This window comes from Anabrus simplex, chromosome 7 (assembly GCF_040414725.1).
Source record: "Anabrus simplex isolate iqAnaSimp1 chromosome 7, ASM4041472v1, whole genome shotgun sequence".
Taxonomy (NCBI): Eukaryota; Metazoa; Arthropoda; class Insecta; order Orthoptera; family Tettigoniidae; genus Anabrus; species Anabrus simplex.
In genome coordinates this window covers 254,042,246-254,065,165 of record NC_090271.1, presented here as the reverse complement: position 1 = coordinate 254,065,165, position 22,920 = coordinate 254,042,246, and the positions used below count along the sequence as shown (strand labels likewise).

Genomic DNA, 22,920 nt, shown 5'->3' with positions numbered 1-22,920 from the left:
AGAGCTTCTTCCTCTTCACTTTTATTAAATTCTACATTCATTTTAGTTCAAATTAGCAGTGAAGAGGGCGTTTCTCCTCTGGCTTGGAGGAAAAATTTGCCTCCAAATCAGATAGATTTTTCCGCCGCCAGTGTAATAAATTGAGATTTTCCGACTCATCGGGTACTCCTAGGAAACAGATTAGTGAAAGGGCATAGTTACCCTGGGACTCTCCACTATTCGACCCTCCGCCCCCGGAAAAAACTAAGAGTGTTCTCGAATCATGGCTGTCTGCAGCGTTAGATCGGCAGCGTAGTACTGTTCGTTAAAAGTGAGAAAACAGTTGTTTTTTAATTTGATCGAGTAGGTACTTCAGAAGAAAGCATTGCTTTTACTCGCGCCATTCCTACTGACGTCATTGTAATGACCTATGTTCGTTTCAGTTGGGAGAAACACTAAGACAGTCTTTCTGAGGATTTAAACAGGGAAGTGGAGAGTGTCTGCCATTATAATGAAATTCCCCAACCTGATTGTGACTGATGGTAAACAACCTGCGAAAACAGGTTTGTACCTTTAAGGGTGGTAAGGAATGGTAAAGACCCACCTTATTATAATAGAGAAATAAAGAGACTAAGAAGGAGGTGCAGACTGGAAAGAAATAGAGTTAGAAATGGCTGTGGAAGTAAGGAGAAATTGAAGGAACTTACTAGAAAATTGAATCTAGCAAAGAAGGCAGCTAAGGATAACATGATGGCAAGCATAATTGGCAGTCATAAAAATTTTAGTGAAAAATGGAAGGGTATGTATAGGTATTTTAAGGCAGAAACAGGTTCCAAGAAGGACATTCCAGGAATAATTAATGAACAAGGGGAGTGTGTTTGTGAGGATCTTCAAAAGGCAGAAGTATTCAGTCAGCAGTATGTATAGATTGTTGGTTACAAGGATAATGTCGAGACAGAGGAAGAGACTAAGGCCAAAGAAGTAATAAAATTTACATATGATAACAATGACATTTACAATAAGATACAAAAGTTGAAAACTAGAAAAGCGGCTGGAATTGATCAGATTTCTGGGGATATACTAAAGACAATGGGTTGGAATATAGTACCATATCTGAAGTACTTATTTGATTATTGTTTGGTCGAAGGAGCTATACCAGATGAATGGAGAGTTGCTATAGTAGCCCCTGTGTATAAAGGAAAGGGTGATAGACATAAAGCTGAAAATTACAGGCCACTAAGTTTGACATGCATTGTATGTAAGCTTTGGGAAGGCATTCTTTCTGATTATATTAGACATGTTTGTGAAATTAATAACTGGTTCGATAGAAGGCAATTCGGTTTTAGGAAAGGTTATTGCACTGAAGCTCAACTTGTAGGATTCCAGCAAGATATAGCAGATATCTTTGGATTCTGGAGGTCAAAATGGACTGTATCGCGATTGACATGTCTAAAGCATTTGATAGGGTGGTTCATGGGAGACTACTGGCAAAAATGAGTGCAATTGGACTAGACAAAAGAGTGACTGAATGGGTTGCTATATTTCTAGAAAATAGATCTCAGAGAGTTAGAGTAGGTGAAGCTTTGTCTGACCCTGTAATAGTTGAGAGGGGAGTTCCTCAGGGCAGTGTTATCGGACCTTTATGTTTTCTTATATATATAAATGATATGAGTAAAGGAGTGGAATCGGAGGTAAGGCTTTTTGCGGATGATGTTATTCTCTATAGAGTGATAAATAAGTTACAAGATTGTGAGCAACTGCAACGTGACCTCGAAAATGTTGTGAGATGGACAGCAGGCAATGGTATGTTGATAAACGGGGCTAAAAGTCAGGTTGTGAGTTTTACAAATAGGAAAAGTCCTCTCAGTTTTAATTACTGCGTTGATGGGGTGAAAGTTCCTTTTGGGGATCATTGTAAGTATCTAGGTGTTAATATAAGGAAAGATCTTCACTGGGGTAATCACATAAATGGGATTGTAAATAAAGGGTACCGATCTCTGCACATGGTTATGAGGGTGTTTAGGGGTTGTAGTAAGGATGTAAAGGAGAGTGCATATAAGTCTCTGGTAAGACCCCAACTAGAGTATGGTTCCAGTGTATGGGACCCTCACCAGGATTACCTTATTCAAGAACTGGAAAAAATCCGAAGAAAAGCAGCTCGATTTGTTCTGGGTGATTTCCGACAAAAGAGTAGCGTTACAAAAATGTTGCAATGTTTGGGTTGGGAAGAATTGAGAGAAAGAAGAAGAGCTGCTCGACTAAGTGGTATGTTCCGAGCTGTCAGCGGAGAGATGGCGTGGAATGACATTAGTAGACGAATAGGTTTGAATGGCGTCTATAAAAGTAGGAAAGATCACAATATGAAGATAAAGTTGGAATTCAAGAGGACAAACTGGGGCAAATATTCATTTATAGGAAGGGGAGTTAGGGATTGGAATAACTTACCAAGGGAGATGTTCAATAAATTTCCAATTTCTTTGAAATCATTTCGGAAAAGGCTAGGAAAGCAACAGATAGGGAATCTGCCACCTGAGAGACTGCCCTAAATGCAGATCAGTATTGATTGAGTGGGCCTACCATTACAATGAAAATTCCCTAACCCAGTCTTCATATGAGAAAAGACGTTTGGTGATTTCCAAGTCGCGTGTATAGGGCAACGTTAAGAGCTATAAAATATAATACAGTCTTGCTCACAACGTATACACTACCTAACCTAGAATTCTGCATACAATGTAGAAACCCGTAGCGAAGCACGGGTACATCAGCTAGTCTTTAGATAAAAAAGAATTTTTCCAGCATATTAAATAACTGGGCTAAATTCAATAAAATCATCCGGGCCTGGCGCCGGGCCCCTACATGGTCAGTGCCCGAGACCTGGAGGTACACTTGGACCCCCTTGTGGGGGCCATAGGTACATGGGGTGAAAATGAAAAACTACGGGAAATTATTTTTAGAGGTGCCGACGGTGAGGCTGAATTATCTTCTCCCAAAAGAAGAAGAATGTGAGATTTTCGAAACATATACATCACGTCACTTTGTCCGACTCATTGGCTGAATGGTCAGCGTTGAGGCCTTCGGTACAGAGGGTCTCGGGTTCGATTCCCGGCTGGGTCGGAGACTTATTTTTTTACAATTTGCTTTACGTCGCACCAACACAGATAGGTCTTATGGCGACGACAGGGTAGGGCTATGAGTGAGAAGGAAGCGACTGTGGTCTTAATTACGGTACAGCCCCCGCATTTGCCAGGTGTAAAAAAGATAAACCACGGAAAACAATATTCGGGGCTGCCGAGAGTGGGGTTCAAACCCACTATCTTCCAAATGTAAGCTGATAGCTACGTGATCGGAGATTTTAATCGCGTCTGATTAATCCTTCTGGCTCGGGGACTGGGTGTTAGTGTTTGTTCCAACACTTTCCTCTTCATATTCGGACAACACACTACACTACCAGCCATCACAGAAACACGCAATGGTAATTACATTCTTCCATATGTGGTTGGCGTCAGGAAGGTCATCTGGCCGTAAAACAGGGACAAATCGACATATGCTACACAGTTCGCACCAGCGACCCCACAAGTGTGGGAAAAGCGGTGGTGGTAGTAGTAGAAGGAGAAGAAGAAGAAGAATCATGTCTCTGGTTCGGATTCCATATAAAACTATTGGTCCCATGACTTATGATCATAAGATATAGAATCATGTAACACGCTAAGCTCGCTTGCTTTTATTATTTGTTTCCATTATGATTTTGTATTTCTTGGTTTTTTTAAAATACTCGAGACTATAAACGGCTATTATGGCTCAAGATTTAGTATACAATATAAATTAAAATTAAAATATGCTTGTTTTCTGCAAATGCAAAAGTTTTAAGAATGCTTTCAAACATTGGTTAAGCATTTTGAAAGGAACCGAAACATTTTCGTATCCTTACATAGTCGAAGGAAATTCTTATCAGCCTTCGAATATATTATTTTCATGTTACAGGTTTAAATTTTACGATTTGTTAACAGTAGCATTCCGATTAATAGTGCCGAAGAAGATCAAAATAGGCCTACTATATATCGCGTAAGTAAGGTGCGACCACGGGGCCCTTAGCTAAGTCCTGGCATTGCTTACATTTACTCTTCCCAGGATCCTCACTTTCACCTACCCCAGAGGTGCTTATCTGTGCGCCCGTACGGCCGAGCTGGCGTGACGTAAATGCGGGCAGCTTACGTAGCAAGCGTATGTCACAGTGAAGCGAGAGAGCGGGCATATTTGACAGGAAAGCAAGAGAGCATTGACGTTCGATTGTGATTACGAAGCTCTCCTCCACTACTCAGGGATGTGCTGATTGGGATACATTATTTAAAATAAAACTCTATAATCTCAACAAGAAAAACTGACGTTTTCAAGATATTCCGGTTTGATTTATACTGCGCTCGATATAAACAGTCAGTTTTATTTTCTTATATTAATTAATTCAAAGAAAACTGACACGTTAGGCCTATAATGTTTGTGTTACAATCTACAGAGGTACAGGATTTAAGCATACAAGCTACAATTTACAATTCCTTGGATTGGAATGACAGGATTTCCATTAAAAAAAGTAAAATTCCTGTTATTCATTAAGCAAAATGTAATATAATTACATAACGCAACAATGTTTTGCACAGTGTTGTAGTGTTGTGTGACTTTCCCTGTTCACTGAATTTCTGAAAATAGTAAGCCTATTTAGAATTTAAGAGGTGTCCGATGATAATAGCTAGCCACTAAATAGCGAGAGGGAGTTTCATTACAAGTGAGGACATCGTTCCTATCAAAGATTAAAGTACAACAACAACAACAACAACAACAACAACAACGTAAATGTATCTACCGGTACCAGAAAGATGCACAGTATGCCTTCAAATAAATAACGTCACTGATTTTGTTCCTGGTAAGCACGACTGGACTGTTGGCGAGTTTATCAGCTAATTTAAACTCAAACAACCACAAGCTACAGCTAATTTAAACTCAAACAACCACAAGCTACAGCTTATTCACCTTAACTCCGTATCATATTAGAACTGTTTCTAAAATGTAATAGTGAAAATAGTAATTCATTACGTACATTATAAAAATATTTGAAGTTGTAGGCCTAACTCCCTATTGTCATCATCATCATCATCATCATCATCAATGTCCCACTCCAGTTACCCGGGTGTGGTTAACAAGCCTCGTCCACTCCTTTCTGTACTTCCAATTTTCCTGCTCCATTACTTCCGCCACATACAATCCAGCTTCTCTAATGTCCTTCCAAATCTGATCCATCAACCTTCTTCTCGGTCTTCCAATTGGTCTCTTCCCCTTAACTTCTCTTTCTAATTCCCTTCTTGCTATCCGTTCCTTTCCCATTCTTTCTACATGTCCGAACCATTTCAGTCTTGCTTTCTGTATGTTCTGTACTAACGGTTCTATATTTAGCTCTTCTCTGATTTTGATATTTTGAATTCTATCCCTTCTTGTATTTTTAACCGATGTTCTTAAACATTTCATTTCTACTGCTTGGAACTTACTATCTTGTCTCTTATTAGTTACCAGCGTTTCTAGTCCATATGTCACAATTGGTATGAAATACTGTTTATATAATGTGAATTTCGTTCTCTTGGGTACTTTGTCATCCCATAAAAGCTCTCTGACTTGATGGTAAAATGTTGTATCTTTACTTAATCTGTTATTAATTCCAGGGTTGATTTCATTACTTCCATTAATAATGCTACCCAGATATGTAAACTGTTCTACATTCTCTAACCGTTCTCCGTCTATGTTCACTTGGCTTCTCTTTTTCTCTTTTCCACAGTGCATGACTACAGTTTTCTTTTTACTAATTACCATTCCAAACTCCTTCAGATTTCCAGTCCAAATGTCCAGTCTCCTTCGTACTTGCTTTTCTCCCTTTCCCTGTAACGGTTCAAATCCCCTTACAAGACGGTATCGGTATTATTATTATTATTATTATTATTATTATTATTATTATTATTATTATTATTATTATTATTATTATTATTGTTGCTGTTGTTCAATTCAATTCTGCAATGATTATCACTTGCGTGATTGTACTTAAATTATTACGTATATGTGTGTGTGTGTAGATTAACATTCAAGACATGTACAGTGAGAGTTGCTGTGTGATAACAGAGGTGGATCTACTGTGTGTAATATCTGGTGACATTACAACATGTTGCAATACTGCTAGCGTAACTGCCGAGTCATCGCTCTGTCATCGAGTGCATTTAGCGGTGAGCTTATTTCTTGGAGAAACTACTGCCGCCCCAGGCAATTTCAACATAGTATGTAACAATTGTCGCCGGGTGGGAGTAATATTATAGTTATTTCCGGAAATTGCGAAGGTGTGTCGGCTAAGGTTATATAATATACTTGGATCAGCGTCTTAGAGCTTCAGTCAAATGGATGGTGAACAGTGAGTGAGTCAATTGGAAGGAGAGGCCTCAGCCAGTCAGTTAGTTGAAGTCATATAGAAGGAGATATTTGCCATGAAGTCATATAGAAGGAGAGACTTGCCAGGAAGTCATATGGATGGAGACACTTGCCAAGAAGTGTTGTACTGAGATGATAGTAGTCAGTCATCTGGATGGAGAAGCAGCAGTCACATGGATACTTAGTCGTCAGTGAAACAAAAAGGATACATCACCAAATTAGGCTTGATACACCTACAGCAAACACCAACTCAAAGGAATACGTCGTAATTACATTCAAAGTGTTGAAGGTACAGTCAAGTGAACCAGTGTGGGATAAATTTCTTGTATAATTTTTAAATGTCCGGTCAAGAGGAATTCAAATTAATGCATAGTTTCCTTTAGTTGTAATGTCATACTTTCATATTCTCATCTGTTTAATCGCAAAAGCAAAGTCATCTCCGTACAGGCCATGAAGACTCTTGGAGGGGTAGAAGGTAAAGGCTTCCACCATTCGTAACCTCGGCACGTGATGGGGTGGTGTGGTTAGCTCTACGCCCAGCCGCCTTTGCCCCCAGGAATTAACCTGGTACTTATTTTTGGTGTAGGCTGAGTGAACCTCAGGGCCATGTGCACCTCCGCAAGTGGAAATCTCGTTTCTTAAATTTTATGACTTCCTGGCGGGGATTCGAACCCACGTCCTTCCAGGCGAACCGAGAACGCCTTTACCGTCTCGGCCAGGCAGCCCCTTGTTTTATCGCAGCCAATCTTAATATTTTTTATCGAAATAATTTGAAGAATATATTTTGTCCTATCAAATTAATTTATCGTTTTATTTCACGGCTAGATTTAGATAATCTCAAATTTAATGGGGAAACGAAACGACAATCTCCTTTTCCCAGAACCTATATGGTATGTTGTCAAAAGTAAGCTTATTACCCCACACCCTAGAGATATTCAAACCGAGCTTGATAGCTGCAGTCTCATAAGTGCGGCCAGTATCCAGTAATCGGGAGATGGTGTGTTCGAACCCTACTGTCGGCAGCCATGAAGATGGTTTTCCGTGGTTTCCCATTATCACACCAGGAAAATGCTGGGGCTGTACCTTAATTAAAGCCACGGCCGCTTCCTTTCCATTCCTAGGGCTTCCCTATCCCATCGACGCCATAAGACCTATCTGTGTCGGTGCGAAGTAAGAAAAAAAAAGCGAATTCAAGACTCTCCTATTATTGCTGCACTGAGTTGTAGCTGGCGCCCATCAAATATTGTATGTGTAAGTAATCAGGTAAGAACTAAGTGTGAGTACAAGGTCCGACGATTGAGTATTTTATTTAATGAATATTAATTTTCATATTTTGCATTTAAATTCAGATGTTTATGTTTTTAAAGTAAGTAAATGATTCAGGAAAGTCTCATCCGTAAATTACCACATCATCTGCAAGTACCAAAGCATTCACTTCATCACTACTGATACTCTGTTTTACACGTTTTATGATTTAATCCATCAATATAATAAACAATAATGGCGACAGTGCACTTCCTTGCTTGAGACCTTTTGTTGTATAAAATGTTTCAGTGTCACCACTCCCGACTTGTACACTGCTTTTACTCTCACGATACAATATTTTATCTTGTTAATTAATGATTTTGGCACATTCCTTTTCAGTAGGTATTCCCATACATGTTTTCTCTTACCTATATCATACGCCTTTTTCCAAATCCAGAAATACGAATATGATTTCCTTGTTCCTTTCCAGATTTTTTCCATTATCGTTCGCACTGTAAATATCAAGTCTATTGTTGATCTATTTGGTCTAAACACATAGTATTCTTCCTATAACTCTTTATTGTATCCGGTCAAAATACATGAACTGCAATGAACATAAAATAACTTATTTCTTACAACGTAAATTGAAAATGAAGTGGATTTCTGCCCTCTTTCTTTCATTATTTTCTGCCTCCACTTCAAACTCGGGTATCGCAGCAGTGATCGAGAGAGACTGGCGGAACTTCGCCCAACCTTCACGGCCTGCGATGTACGCTGTGGTTGAATAACATACGCTGTGCACATCGCCTGCCAGCCCGCCCACCTACGGTGTTGGGCGCCCGCAGGACGGAATGCCCAGCGTGAGCACCTCTGATCTATCCTATCAGACCTCCCTTGGTCAACACTTGTTCTTTTCCGACGCCGACGGTATTGGAGGATTTGAGCCCTAGAGTCATTTTCACACTCTTCTTGCCCCTCGCCTTTCTTTGGCCGATACCTCCATTTTTCGAAGAGTCGGTCGGATCCCTTTCATGATTTCTCTCTAATTAGTGTTATATAGAGGATGGTTGGCCATTTGTCGTCGGCTGTAACTCGATCCGAGTATATAGAACTTCTTCCTGCATAAAATGAGCAATTCAACTCAGTTTATGTAGGCCCTATGTGTTTGCGATAACTAAACAGACCAATTTTGGCGTAAAATATACGCCCACACAAACCACACTGAATGCATGCAGTTGTACTAGTTGTACTTCCTCTTAAAACAATAATCATCACCATCACTATTCAAATGATGCTCCCTTTACAGTGGCGTAGATACGACTTTTCCTTGGGGGATAATAATAATAATAATAATAATAATAATAATAATAATCATCATAATAATAATTGTTCCAGGGATATTTTGGATCGCAGAGGTGAAAGAAGGTGCGGACATGAATGGGTGGATATACGGAAATCGAAAGACTGATTAAAAACTTTAAATGTGGCAGTTTTATTTCATTTTTTAACCTTTCCCTTTTTCTTTTTAAATCTTAATACTTTGCCAAGTAATTAACAATAAGTTACAGAAATTTAGCTCTTAAACTTGAAAAACCCTTTTAGAGAGGTCTAGAATAATCAGATAACAATTTTACAGGCTGAGCTTGAAGCTCTCATTTACAATTTTTATCCTGAGCACTACTGCTCCTTTGCATCAATAGTCAAGGAGACGGATCTCCCAATTTCTTTCACATCAGAAGGAAGAACATCCTTTCTCTACAAATTTACACTTAGGAATCTATTTTCAAAATTTCACATCTTCCAGGCCTATCAAAGACACCACCTACATTTAACAAAATTAAACAGTGGTCACTGTCTTAACTGCTCCTTAGTCTGATACCTTTAACATGAAATAAATGAAATGGAGTTTAACAGGGGTAAACAGCGCCCATACTGCAAGGCCTTTGGTAAAAACAAAAGGTTAAATTTACTAGAACAACAACCAAAATGAGGAGGAGGCGAACTCAAAATTTACATTAAATGCATGAAATCCTATTTGGGCTTATGGCCTGACGTTACAGAGGCTAAGCCTATACTACGGAGGTGACTAGATGGAGATTAAATATTTAAGTTACAGAATTTACAAGATAGAATTTTAAAGGTTACAAAATCATAGTCACCTCAAGATCAAGTCGAGAGGGAATGCGAGAGGGTACCTCACTCTCTAATCCCTGATTTCGGTTAAGTTCTTTCGGCAGGTTTGAAATTTACATTTAAAATTTGAAGTTTACTTTTTAGAAAATAAAGTTAAATAACTAAATATTTGAAACCTTCCCCTCGAGCTAGCTTTGAAAGACTATCAGATTTTAAACTGGATCTGCCATAAGCTTGAGCTGGTGGACTTCCCGAAGATGGACGAGGCTTCCCCGCCTTCGTTACGAACACACTAGACTGTAGACTGGAGCGATCACAAAGTAATCAAATAAATACCAGAAGGTTTTGATTGGCAGAAAAATAAATGTAAAACATTTCTCATTGGCCCACATCTTAAGTTGCGGGAAGAGAAAGAAGTGTTGATAACTTTTGAACTGTCCTTTTATGTAAATAATATTGACACTATGTAAAATAAAGTATTGATTAGGTGGAGAACTCATCCTTCATAGTTCATACTTGTAACAAAAACAAACAGTAAACATTCCAGTTTAGGAAAACTTTACATACAAAATTACTATAGAATTTTAAAAGTTCATCTTTACGCCAGAGGGCACAACATAAGTTTATAATAGCGACATCTGTTGAGAAGTGTTCAAACTTCTTGTACTTATTGCGATGTGTTTATTTCGGGATGGCATTCTCCAAGGCGCTTAATTTAAATGAGCGAGGCGTGTTTTTTTTTTTTGCTTTACGTCGCACCGACACAGATAAGTCTTATGGCGACGATGGGATAGGAAAGGCCTAGGAAGTGGAAGGAAGCGGCCGTGGCCTTAATTAAGGTACAGGCCCGGCATTTGCCTGGTGTGAAAATGGGAAACCACGGAAAACCATCTTCAGGGCTGCCGACAGTGGGGCTCGAACCCACTATCTCCCGATTACTAGACACTGGCCGCACTTAAGCGACTGCAGCTATCGAGCTCGGTTGGGGCGTGTGTAACTCCGGTACAACAACAACAATAATAATAATAATAATAATAATAATAATAATAATAATAATAAAGCATTTTAAATGGATGTAGAGGCTTACCTGTAGGAAAACACACTGAAACTCGTTGTAAACTTTACAGATGACTTATCAGTGGAGTACGAAGTTTCACTGCAGCATTTAAGTGAGGTAAAGCGTCTAGTGAGAGGACGGTAACACAGACAACCGAAACGTGACTCACTGTTTAACAATTTAGTTCAATTATTACCGGTAATCTGTACTAGTGAATTAATTTGGTGACAAACCACAACAATACAGCTAACACAAGTGCACAATTGTATCACTTTCAACAATCCATTTGCAGAAGGGGACAAGTCCAAAAATTCCACTTTTTTGGTCTTTGTGCCTTCTTGTTTGTTTTTCCAAGACGTACAGTACTGAAGGATATATCGAAATGCTGCAAAACATAACATGTCTAGCTTTAAATTAACTTAGAAATTTACAAAATATTGCAGAATGGGACAAATCCAATGCCAATTCTATTGCAGAAATTGACAAGTGCACACACCAAACACCTAGACTGCAAATATGAGCATGTCCTTGGATTAGTTTATATATTCTTAGAAGTGGGGCTGCAAAATGGGACATGGCCACGTTTACTTGGCTAAGACTAAATTTATCTTCCTTTGGAGCGGGTAAAGTTTGAATTCTCGTATTGGATATGCTGATATAATTATCAATCTTTATTCATTCTGCAGTTTTGGGAGCTAAAAGTCAGGCAGGACTATTGTTGATTGGTGACAATTCTCTTGATCTCACGACATCGCTATCGCCGCAATACGAGGTTCAATAACCATACTCCGCAATCATTTATATAGCATTTGACGAGCTGCACATAATGCTTTATTTACAAATTGATATATTAACTTTGTGATTTTTGCTAGTTCTATCTGGCACATTCCAACAAATTTACCGACGACTTGGAAACCCGGTGTCCTTGTGCAGACTCCTCATGGGAGAATTAGTATTAAACAATAAATAACCCTCACAAAAAAACAAAATGTTCTGCACAGGAATAAACTGTTTTCCTTTTGCATTTAAACTGTAAGAGCGACAAAAATAGGTCTAAAAATATGTCGGCGGTCGGCTTCAAGAAAACAAATCTATCCTTCAAGACAATTGAAGCATGGTATTACAGCAAATTAGAGCAAACGAGTGGCGTCCTTCAGGCTACCCTTTGAGAACCCTGCTCTTCATAATAGCCACTGCAGTAGGGCCAGAAGAAATAGCAAAAAAAAAAAAAAAAAAAAAAAGTCAAAATATACACCTACGCAGAACTTTATTATTATAAGAGAGTTGTGCGAGACCCACAAGAACCACAGAACAATGTAGTAGATGATCCACTTTCTGACTTTGAGGAAGTTATTGAGGATGAGCCTAGTGGTATTATTTACATCTCTGGTCGCCTTACTGTGAATAGGAGATTTACTACTGTTCATGCATAAGAGTTTAATTTCAAAGATTTTGCATGTGGCTATGGAACAATTACTAGCAAGTAAATAATATGTTCCTTCCTTACTGCTGTAATAAGGGGCAAGTCCATCAAAAAGTTGCATTATGGGGATAAGTCCAAAATTATTTTTGATTTTTCGAGGAAAATACTAATACACGTTTTACGAAATTACATTCCCTGAATGTACGTATCCTAAAGATTTATTTCGGAAGAGAAGATTATAATGATTCCAAATGCATCAGTCAGAAGTAGTTTTTTGCGTTTTGACAACATTTTGTTCTGAATGACTTGTCCCTGTTTGCAAATATATGACAGATATAAAATAAGGATGTTGTCGGTACATAGCTCAGAATTTAAAAATAATGGTATTTCTGTATCGGTCGTGTCCACAGTAAAAAAGAAACGTATTTTTTAAATTTTCTGTCATCTCTGTCTGTCTACTTGCAGCCTATGTACGTAAGTACGGGCCTCACGAGAAAATGGCTGAAGAGAATTTAATGAAAATAGTTATGTTGTTTGTCCAACTCTTGTCCCGTTCCCCTACGGGGTCGGGTATGAGGTGAGATGAATCTGTTGTGGCGGGTTTTTATGACCGGATGCCCTTCCTGACGTCAACCTCATCAGAGGAGTTAATGAGATGAAATGAATGATGTGATATATGATAGTAGAGAGAGGGTGAAACCCGGTGCCGGCACATAGCCTACTCCTGTCGAATAGCACCAAGGGGTCTGCTCAAGGCTTAACGCCTCCATCCGACGGACGAATCACCATCAACAGCGTCATATGCCCTCACGCCATATGAGCACTGCGGAGTGGTTTGGAATTTAATCCAGGCTTTTGGTACGCAATCTAGTTGCCCTAGCCTGCCAGCCAACATTCTGATGGTGAAAATTTTTTCGACCAACGGGACTCGAACTGGCTAACCTCGGTGTCAGACCGTTTAGACTTCAGCGCCTTAACGATCATGGCCACCAGACGGGTTCTACAACCTAGGCTATAAATAATGTTATTCAAGCTGGATGAAGCGGTAGTTTAGGGGAAGATAACTAGAAAGTATTTTCATAATTAAGGGCCTACCCATGTCATTGGTCCTATCACAAGGTATTACATAAGAGAAGTTATAGAGAATACAAGTTTCAGTCATTTATGTCTTCTACAGTTTTATCATACCGACTATAATAATAGAATTAATGAATTTAGACTTTTGTTGCTCAGTCCATATCAACACCGAGCATTGCTAACATGGAAATATTGTTTAATCATGTTAACTGACGATGGGTTTTGTCATGATTTGCCTGAAGGTGTAAAATCACGTGGTCATCGACCGGTGTCGACAAGGAAAATTGTGAAGATGATTATAAAAATGAGAAAAATCGTAAAGGAACGATCGCATGAAGAATAAGACAAGAGGAAGTCATGAAAGAAGGATGACTGCCTTTATATTAGATGCTCTAACAGCCCAGAGTCGGAAGAAAACTAAAGTAAAGGTCTACAATATCGAAACTCTTAAAAGTGATCAACTATAACAATGCATTGATCATTGTTGCGATGTGATTTGTTGCGTCCCGAGAAAAAACAGCCTGCCTCAATATTTGCAGAAATTAGCTGGGCTTGGGGAGCTAAAAATAACTTTGCAAATGCTATGATTGTCCCGTCAACAACGGGTACTACAGCTAGTAATAAATTTAGAAAAAAGCCAGAGATTCAATCACTTAACATGAGTAACAAATATACAAAGTAAAACATCTTCTTTTCAGAGCGTAAAAAGTCACAAAATCAGCTCGATTCGTCTTCTTTTCTGGGCACGTTCATATACAGTATAACTCGGTAACTGATAAAAGAACGTGGCAAGGCAATTTAGTTTTGCCTGAGAGGATGAAGTTCGCGTATGTCTTTATCCGTTTCAGTGATTAAAATAATATTTCTGTTGTAGATGTGTACACAATATTTGCAATCGTTTCGAAATATTGGGATACATTTCAGGATTACATTGCTTAAAGGCTTCAATTGCAATTTTGGGAATTAATTTCTTCATGCCCAGCAGTAAAGGCGATTCTGAATTAGAAGTGGGGGGGGGGCACAGATTATGTAGATAACAAAAAGTACCCGGGCCAAATGGATATAGCCGTGGGGGAGGAGGAATACATCAAAATTGAAAAATGCTAAAAAAAGTTTTTGATGCTCCCTGAGCGAATTTCGATAGAGACGTAAAGGTTAACAGTCTACCAACTTAAGTGCGGTAATGAAAGTGCTATAGTTCAGTTCTTATGAGTTTCTACTTGACATTTGAGCGCTGCCTTTTGCCGGTGGCTAAGTGAATTAATAAACAGCCAATCATAGGCAGCCGATCGGTCCGATAGAGCGCGTTAGACTCTAGTTTCGGTTACCAGTGTTGTCTATCGGTTGTTTTCTGTAAGCACGTGCTATCAGTTGTGTTACTGTGTTGTGCTCAATTTCTTCCGCGGTCTTTGTCAGTTCACTCGGCCATTCTTAACAAAGCAAGCACCAACACTGGCGGCTAGAAATAACTAGTTGAGCGGTTGAAGGAGCACAATATTTCGGTTCGTGATAACATAAGGAAGGGGGGAACTCGTGCACCTTGTGAAACAAAAAGCCCTAGTACCCAGTTTACGTGGTGGATGAAATAGCCAGGAGAGTGAAACCTCAACAACCGAGCTCGATAGCTGCAGTCGCTTAAGTGCGGCCAGTATCCAGTATTCGGGAGATAGTAGGTTCGAACCCCACTGTCGGCAGCCCTGAAAATGGTTTTCCGTGGTTTCCCATTTTCACACCAGACAAATGCTGGGGCTGTACCTTAATTAAGGCCACGGCCGCTTCCTTCCAACTCCTAGCCCTTTCCCATCCCATCGTCGCCTTAAGACTTACCTGTGTCGGTGCGACGTAAAGCAAGTAGCAGAAAAAAAAAACAAAAAAACTCAACAGACGAAAACAATGCCGATAGTGACTCAGAAATTAGGTAGTCTATTCCCTTTGTAGGATTTTTCCTTCATTAGAAGAAATTGAATCTATCAGCAACGCGAGCTTTTCTAAACGGTGAGTAGAAATTTCATTCCATTTTCTCGCATCTTATCTGTTCGAACATTGATTTTTTTTTTTTATTATCTCATAGCCTTATCCTAAAATGCTGTGTGTTGTTGTTCATCTTATATGAGTTATGCATTTTGCTACAAAGAATAATTTGAATCTACCAACTTAAGTGCGGTAATAAAAGTGCTATACTGGTAGTTCAGTTCGGGTAAACATTTCCGTTCGTGTTGTGTGTTGGGAATCAGCTGTTTGTACTCGTAAAAATTTGGCACCAATGTCTGACTTCCGGTTAACTGTCAAGTCGAAACTCATAGAAACGGAACTATATACAATAAACCTTTCACCAAAGGAACAATAATTACCCAGGTATTACAGTGAAATAGAAGTAGGGCGTGAGTATACAATTAAAAAGTAATTTAGCATTTGGGTACACACTAACAAAGTACGGTAACACATTAGATAGAACTGAACAAACACATTGACCGAGTGAGACTGCCAGACTGATGAATGCGGGTAACCTTGGTAAAAATTTACCCTTGCTACCCTCCGTCGCAGAGCATGCTAGACATTGCTCCGCGGGTCTCCACTACTTGCTGTGGCGCTGTACAATTCGGTTAGCCGCGACGAACGACATTTTGTGCCCGTTCCTGCTAAATATTTTTCTTAATAATAAAAGAAATTAGACTAAAGGAACGAATTAGCTGAAAAGACAACACGGGTTGGACATTTAAATAATTCTCAGTTTCAGGAGGCTAAAATGGAATAAAAATTTAATTTTCGGTCCTTAAAGTGCCCCCTCCCCCATAATCGGTGAGAGTGAGTAAAACTCTGCAAGCTTCTGAAAACTTTCTCTGCCATCTTCAGTATCGGTTCTAAATAGGCACATAAATCCACGAAACATATATCGTTCCTCTAGTTGATTAATACAGTAATCAGAGTAGGGAATGAAAATACTATAAAAATCTTCGACAGAATCATAGGTACATTTGTTCTGTTTCCGCGTTTTTATCTTCTTCATAGATTTCTCAATTTCCTAACGTCTCTGTTATGACTTCAGATTTTCGACAGATTACGCGGACGCCTTCTTACTTTCTGAGGCTCAGATATAGTATCTTCAGAAATAAATACATTCCATAAGATCCATATTTTCTTTCTCGAATATCCTACAAAGGGGCCAAGCCGTAACTAAATATTGTCTCACAGAGCTCGATAGCTGCAGTCGCTTAAGTGCGCTCAGTATCCGGTATTCGGGAGATAGTGGATTCGAACCCCACTGTCGGTAGCCCTGAAGATGGTTTTCCGTGGTTTCCCATTTTCATACCAGGCAAATGCTGGGGTTTACCTTAATTAATTAAGGCCACGGCTGCTATTTTGCCACTCACAGCCCTTCCCTATCCCATCGTCACCATAACACCTATCTGCGTCGGTGTGACGTAAAGCAAATTGTAAAAAAATCTCTGCGGTAAACAAAGCGACAATGAATTCAAAATCGATGTCATTAAGCAACAACATCGCATTTATTCCTGCGGAATCGCTCCATGTCATCATGTTTTCAAGAGCAGCATGAGTATTCGAATAACTCAATAAATTCGTCCAATGCCTCATATTTTGCCACCCACCTCGCAGAGCACAGTCTCTTTAGTGATTTGGCGCTGGGTGTTGGTTGTGCATTTTCAATAGCACATATTAAAGTTTCCTTCCGTTTGGGAGTGTTAAAAAATCGTATAATTTTTCTACAATTCCCAGACAGTTTCTTATAGGCTAAATTCCGCTAGGATTGGAAACTGCAAGATTTAACGAACGCGCCGCACAACGTGACTACAAAGCTGCAGGATAGGTTCCCTTAATTACTGCTTGGACACCATTGAATTTACCTGGCATATTTCTGGCTCATCGAACCCTTGACCAAAAAGGTACTGGAAATCTACGCCCCACTTTTGTAGACCAGTCAGACAAGTCACGGCTAGATTACGCCCTGTCAACGATTCGACATTAAAAAAAACCGTAAAACGTCTTCATGTACCCTTCCATCACTATCAACATACTTCTCAAAAATGGCTAGGGCCTACCTATTCCGTATTACATATGTACGTTGTTTCGTCTGATAGCATTGAAAAACACCTGACTTTATTTACTCTGGCAACAACTTTCTTATGAAGTATTTTATCGCAGCAGTGAGACTGCCAGAATGATGAATGAATGGATTGAAAGGCTAGTGGACTTATTTCTATTTCCGGGTCCCTCGAGAACAGCATGTAATTGACCTTTTATTATTATAGATTATCTCCTAATACCCTGAACTGAAGAATAGTGCAGAAAATTCCTTCGTATTGAGCCGTATCCGACCGGCCCATAATAATAATTGGAATATTATTTGACCATATATGTGAATTTATTAATAAAAGATACAGTCTAATATGTTAAAGCATCGTATCCCAAGATAGTTAATACCGGATGTTGAGCAAGACTGTAAGTCGCTGGATGTTGCTTCATATTTCCGCATGACCGTGAGAAAGTAAGCGTACCCAAGCGCTGGCAAGGACCGACACGTGTATTACATGCTGACCAAGCAATATATTTCAGCCAATGGGAACTTAAGGATTTGGCAAACCTGGAGGCTACACCGCGCTAAATATTAATTCCAGGATGACCAACGTGCTTTGTGGATGAAGTCAGTTACTGTAAACAATCGGTTTTCCACAGTTTCTGAAGTTAGATATATTTGGTAATGTATTATAGAAATTGGTGGAAGAGATTTGCTAATGTTTGAGCTGTGTTTTATAAATATATCACAATAAGTATTGTATCATCATACATGACGAACTCTCTGATTGGTGGTTGGTTCAGATACCCGGGAACCCCAACAATATTAGCGTCACCGAAGCCTCCTCAGTAATCCAAGCTCTGGAGAGCGTCACTCTGTAGTTGAAATTTGAGCAGTACGGATGTACTAACTCGGCACTCTGTAGTTGAAATTTGAGCAGTACGGATGTACTAACTCAGCACTCTGTAGGAAAAGTTTGAGCAGTGTGGTTGTACTAACTCTGTGACTGGTGATTGTAATTACCGTGGCGTTATTCCAGAAATAGTAACTGGTTCTCGTTGATACTTCAAATTGTGCAGTCGTAATATTTACTGTGCTTTGACAGAGTTTACTTTTAATCGATAAAGACGGTGTAGTGACCGCTGAGTAACAAGTGTTGTGGATACGTGCTAGTGTTTCACTATTTCGCGACGGGCGCGTATTCGCGTGGAACTTCCGTACCGAACCGTGGGCTGCTTTTAAAACTGTAATTTTACCCTTTTAGTGAAGTATGTTATATATATGTGAATCAGTGTGTTAGCTGATCTGGTAAAAGAAAGGGTATTTCGGCTCGCAGCATTAAGCAGCGAAGAGGTTATCAACTATAGTCTTCTGTGTTCCAGTGAATTGTTTTCCAGCAAGATGATGGATACACCTGCAGAGGAAGGAAGTGCATTCCCACATGTTAAGGATGTGATTAACATGGTGTAGATCCCAAAATTAGTGGGGATGTAAGCTGCTATCCTGGTTCCTCGAGAGTCATCTAAAGTAAGATGCACGTATTATATATGGCATGATATGTAAGTTATGTTAAGGTACTAGGGCAGTGTAGATAGAATTTTCAGTTTCATTTAAAGTAAGCCTGACGGCATGTATTTGTTTAATTTTGTCACTATGGTAGATTCGGATACGAGATTAATGCATGTTTATTTTATTTTCATTTTGATTTATGATTAGATGTTTGGGAAAATGAGGGATTGATAGGATCAGTTATTGTTGTAAATATAGTACTTAGCGTAGGATATTCCGAGTTTTCCTTAAATATAGACTAGAAGGGCTAGATCGACAGGTTCATTTTTATATTACGTCAAACACGTATCAATTCATTTTATTTCGGTCATTCAGAGAGACAGGTATAGCTATTTTGCATGATGCATGGTTTTACAGAAGCTGCCAGAAGGAGCTGCAGAACGTCGTTGTTAAATTAAGATCTTTGAAGTTAAGTTGGATTCTGTTTGCCTGATGGTCTGCCAAGGACTTGAACAGCGTCTCGTTATGTGGAAAGGCCAGTGAGATTTATGAGGAATGATGAGATAATAATTGCATGCTTAATTATAATGTATTGGTACAGGCCGATTGTATGCCTGACAAGATAGAGAGAAATTGTGCAGATGCGTGTGTGCCTGCCTAGCGTCTTCTGAGTATATTGTGATCAGAATGGACAGTGTTAATTCCAGACTATTGAGTCTGATGTTGTTAAATGGCCCAAGCATGCTAAGAAGCAATTAATATACGGGAGTTTCCGTGTAGTTGATGATGGGCGTTATCTCATGGCAAACTGAGTCCTGGCCTGTGTTATCGGCATGTGTGAAAGAGACAGTATTTCCTTGTGGCGGCCACGGGAGACAAAATCCAATCTTTAGCGTAGTGGAGTTCTATATTTCTTTACAGCTCGTAATCTACCCGGAAGTACATGACGGATGACCGCGCTGTTGAGCGCTCAAACGCAGCAGAAGGAGGCAATGTTGCCCATTGCTTTCTTCATGACATCAAGGATTATTTATATGTTTTTCTCTTACAGGATGGTTTTACCTTATTATTTTGTGATTGCATACCTTGTCTCGTTGTTTTTAAAGGGAACAGCCCGAGTGCTGATGTATTGTTGGTTTATCTAGTTCTGTCTAGATTTTTTGTAGTGAACCGGGATTCACATTAGAAGCAGTGTAGCATTTAAGACTTTACTCGATATCCGATGTATATATATGTTTAGTTTGATTATTTGAATTATTGTAAATATAGTGTAGGATTTGCCCCTAGTATTTTGCATACCTTACATAGCGTCCGGTGCGTCTTAAGTATTTTTTTCTTTCCGTCGTAATTTTTCATACAATGTAACTTTGATTTTACGGAAATAGTTGACTCTCGGGAGTAACTTAATTTTTAAACCGTATCGTTGGGATGCGATAGTGTGAAACTCCATATCGAAACACCACATGGCAGTGTTTGCATACACTTGTTGCCATATAACATAAACATTGGACTATGAGAAGATACTCAGTCTTGATTTTTATATATGTTCTTTATTGAACTTGTTTTTCTTTTAATGTCAAATTTGTATTATCACTCATTTAACGTTTCTGATTTCGATTTATTTTATTACTTTGAGTTCATTTTTTACAAGTTATTATTTTTTTATTATTCAATTATTTTCGTGTGATTTGATCGGGGATATTTGTTAATAAATCCATCTTACCCCCTATGATTGTTTCTCATTCGTGTTATACCTCCATTTCCTGTCATTGATTGCTATTTTAGTGTTGAACTTCGACTTTTATCCTGACCCAATCGACAACCAACCCACACTCTGCCCAACCCTGAGTTAGTCGGATGTTCATACAGGAATGGAGGCATCGTCCTAGAGGGTATTTACCCCTGGGTACGGTACAGTATAAAGCACAGCCTGTATCACTTGACTCTACAAGAATTCTGCCGTTTTCGCGGTGACCCCTGAGAGTGATTTCCTGCCAAAACATACTATAACACCTTCAGCTGTTGGTTGAAGTTTTCTTCTGTTACTTCCTATTTTCTCTGCCCTGTCTTGATCTAATTTGTTAATAATGGATGATGTCTCATTTGTCATCACCTTGAGAAAAGTGATCTGAAGTTGATAAAGTATTTATGTGATAGCGGTACTTAGTTTCTCCACTAGAAGTTGTAAAAACATCACAAAATTTGCAGTAAGTTCCTTTATCAACTTTAGAATATGCTAACTTTTCAAATTATTCCAGCCATTCTTTTCTGAACCTGTGTTTCCTGTCTTAAAATTCATCTACTGAAGGAAATTCATAGTTTTTTGGAGGGATCCACAAATTTTCTAAAACTTGGATTTGTTCTTCCGCAGGTAATTTCCGGTACAAATGACAACATGTCACGCATTGTAATTAGAGATTGCTTGTCATCATCGGTAGTTGAATTCCTATTTTCGCGGTCAGTATTTTTTACAACCACATCCCCTGCCCCTATGATCGTACACAGTTTCATTACCTATACTACACTGAGCTTCGTCTTCACTGCCATTGTCATTTGGACTCTTTGGCTTAAAAATTCCAATCAATGAGTCAACTTGCTTTGATACATAAATACACAACTTATGTTTGAGAGAATTACTACCGCTGGGTTCCGTGGTTCAAACCCCGGTCACTCCACGTGAGATTTGTCCTGGACAAAGCGGAGGTGGGGCAGGTTTTTCTCCGGGTACTCCGGTTTTCCCTGTCATCTTTCATTCCAGCAACACTCTCCAGTATCATTTAATTTCATCTGTCAGTCATTAATCATTGTCCCAGAAGAGTGCGACTGGCCTCGGCAGCTGGCACAATTCCTGTCCTCGCCGCAAGATGGGGGGGGGGGCTTCATTCATTCCGTCCCTGACCCGGCCAATGACTGGAAAACAGGTTGTAGGTTTTATTTTCATGTTTGAGAGAAATACTACGCTATGACGCTATTTAGAGACACACAGCCGCATATATTATTCATATTATTATAAAAGGCAAACATACAGTATTAAAACTACACGCACTCACTCAGTAACATCAGTTACATATATTTACACGATAGACGTCGTATGTAACTAGAAAATAAATATATACACTGGCATACAGAACTGCACATGGCTCACGGAAGATAGGAACTTATGCACCAGGTCACAAAAAGCAGTTCTGCAAACACTGAATCAGCAATCAGGTACGGATGAGTTGGACAATGGTCATTGTCGCTGTCAAAGTCAAGGAGACTATGTCTATTATAGTTGGGGGAAACCAAGTTTAAAAATAAGCAGGTCGACAGTAGACAGAGATGGAAGAGGCGCGACATCCCAGCAGGGGAGTTGAATTTCCAACTAGTTCATCTGTCCCATCTCATGCAGTTAGGACAGTTACATTATTGTTTCAGTAAATGCTATTCATATAAAAACTGAGTCAAAATAATAAAATTATGAATGTATCTATTTACAATGAGTAGAAGCGCCTCATGGGGGATGTACTATACGCGAACCTTTTCTTGAACCCTGAGCTCTCTAGTGCTGAATCGGTAGACCTCGCTTATCTTCGACATTCATATTGGCAACCTTTGAAACACAAACTATGAATCGCTTATTCATCGCTTTGCGACATCTGGCGTACACTTTACGAACAAGTACTGTTGTTGTTTACACAGCAAAGCCAAACTATATCATTCATGCTAGTAACAAGATTCGCATCGAGAAATGTTATATAATATTAAATAATGTATTGTGTGACACAGTTGTTGACGTAAGATAATAAATGTTTAGAAAATTCATATCAATCGATCATATTATCGATTCAATTCAGATTTCATTTCCATCCAGTTGGCAGTATAACCGGAACTGATAGCGCTCCCTCCTTACTCCTCAACCCGTAAAAATCGGGCTCAAGAAAGAGTTCGCGTATAGTAATCCCCCTTATCTACTCCACTGTCCATTTCTTCCTTAATCATCCCCTCGGAGGTGCGTGAAAAGCCCAC

At 39.2% G+C, this 22,920-nt stretch overlaps 1 protein-coding gene across 1 annotated transcript in view; it reads right to left on the bottom strand.

The window, feature by feature from the left end:
- Positions 1 to 22,920, bottom strand: part of LOC136877540 (dnaJ homolog subfamily B member 6) — a 337,737-nt gene that overhangs the window by 310,936 nt on the left and 3,881 nt on the right. The gene's annotated exons all lie outside the window — the stretch shown is intronic.